The sequence below is a fragment of the Larimichthys crocea genome, chromosome VI (assembly GCF_000972845.2).
Source record: "Larimichthys crocea isolate SSNF chromosome VI, L_crocea_2.0, whole genome shotgun sequence".
NCBI lineage: Eukaryota > Metazoa > Chordata > Actinopteri > Sciaenidae > Larimichthys > Larimichthys crocea.
In genome coordinates this window covers 9095422-9096907 of record NC_040016.1, presented here as the reverse complement: position 1 = coordinate 9096907, position 1486 = coordinate 9095422, and the positions used below count along the sequence as shown (strand labels likewise).

At 35.8% G+C, this 1486-nt stretch overlaps 1 non-coding gene across 1 annotated transcript; it reads left to right on the top strand.

Moving 5' to 3' along the window:
* The first annotated feature begins 1058 nt into the window (after positions 1-1058).
* Positions 1059-1131, top strand: trnaf-gaa (transfer RNA phenylalanine (anticodon GAA)). Its single transcript has one exon. It is a non-coding gene; the product is annotated as a tRNA-Phe (tRNA).
* The last annotated feature ends 355 nt before the right edge of the window (positions 1132-1486 follow it).

The window sequence follows — 1486 nt, the reverse complement described above, 5'->3', positions numbered from 1 at the left end:
TTTTATTAATCCCTCGGGGGGAAATTCTTTTCTTCACTCAGTTTTACATGCATTTTTAACCCGAAATATACACACACACACACACATTTATGTTCACATGCAAATGTGGAGAGAGATGGTGGAGTGATGGGCAGCCGCCCAGAGCAGTGCCCTGCGAGCAGTTGTGGGGGGTTCGGTACCTTTGAAAAGTTGCAACCATCAAATGTTTGGCAATCACCTTAACAATGAATGCACTTTCAAAATAGCTGCAGATTACAGTTGTAGTGGGATTTATGTTTCTGGATTTATATTAATCATCTGACTTGAATTCTGGTCAAAGGGTTATTTCTTTATGGTTAATGTGAAATTTTGAGCTTGATCTGTATCACCACTGACACACACATGTACATAAAGTATTTATTTAGAAGAAGATTAAATTTATTGATATATTCACTCAGGTTTTTAAATATAAATGCCTGAAATAGAACCAAACAGGCACAAAGGGCTTATAAACATGGTACGTAGCGGCGCTCTGGGAGCAATTAGGTTTAGCACCTTGTTCCATAGTGGACATACTGGTTCATAAGCCAAGTCTCTATGGACTGAGGACTACAAAATAAAATAGCAAATAAATTAAAATAAAAAGTTAAATACACATTTTAAATATACAGATTAAAAAAAAACAATGTTTTGCTTTCATGCACATTTAACAATTATTTAAAAAAGCAAGGCAAAAAGGTAGGTAAATAGTAAGGTGGGAAAAGGAAATGAGATTGCAAATATAAAAGTTTATTAAAACATTCAGCTTCATCATGAATCCATTGTTTTGGAGTGAAAGCTCGGTCAATCAAGTGTTTTACTGTTGCCAAGGGCGACACCTTGTGTTCAGTCGTTGCTTAGGACAACTGTTGTCACTTCCTGTCTGAACACCGTGTAATGTAGGAGTTTGTTTATTAGTCTGTATATTTTTACACTGTCATCCATTGTGTTTATATATTTTAAACTCAGGTAACATATAAACACACTGCAGGTGATGACGTGTTCATATACACAGACATGGAGGCCACAGGTATGTGCACGCCGAAATAGCTCAGTTGGGAGAGCGTTAGACTGAAGATCTAAAGGTCCCTGGTTCGATCCCGGGTTTCGGCAGTGAATGTGAAACATAACTTTATTGTTTTTTTTGTTTAACAAGGTCAGTATAAAGCGTTGGTAATCGCCGCATCTCATAGCACAAACAAAACATATATTTGCACCATCAGAAAACGTATGCGATAATAGTTAAATATGTCTAAACATGTAAAAGTCGCAGTTTGAAGCACTGCCATCAAATTAACAAACATTACGCGAGCTAAAAATTGACAAAATTGTTATTTTGAGTTAAATTAGTTATGTATCATAAGCAGCATTTGACGTAACTGAACCATGAGATATATACTTTTACAATATTTTAAGTTTCTAAGGAGTTTTAGAAACTTATATGAAGGCACCATGCACGAGCCAAATG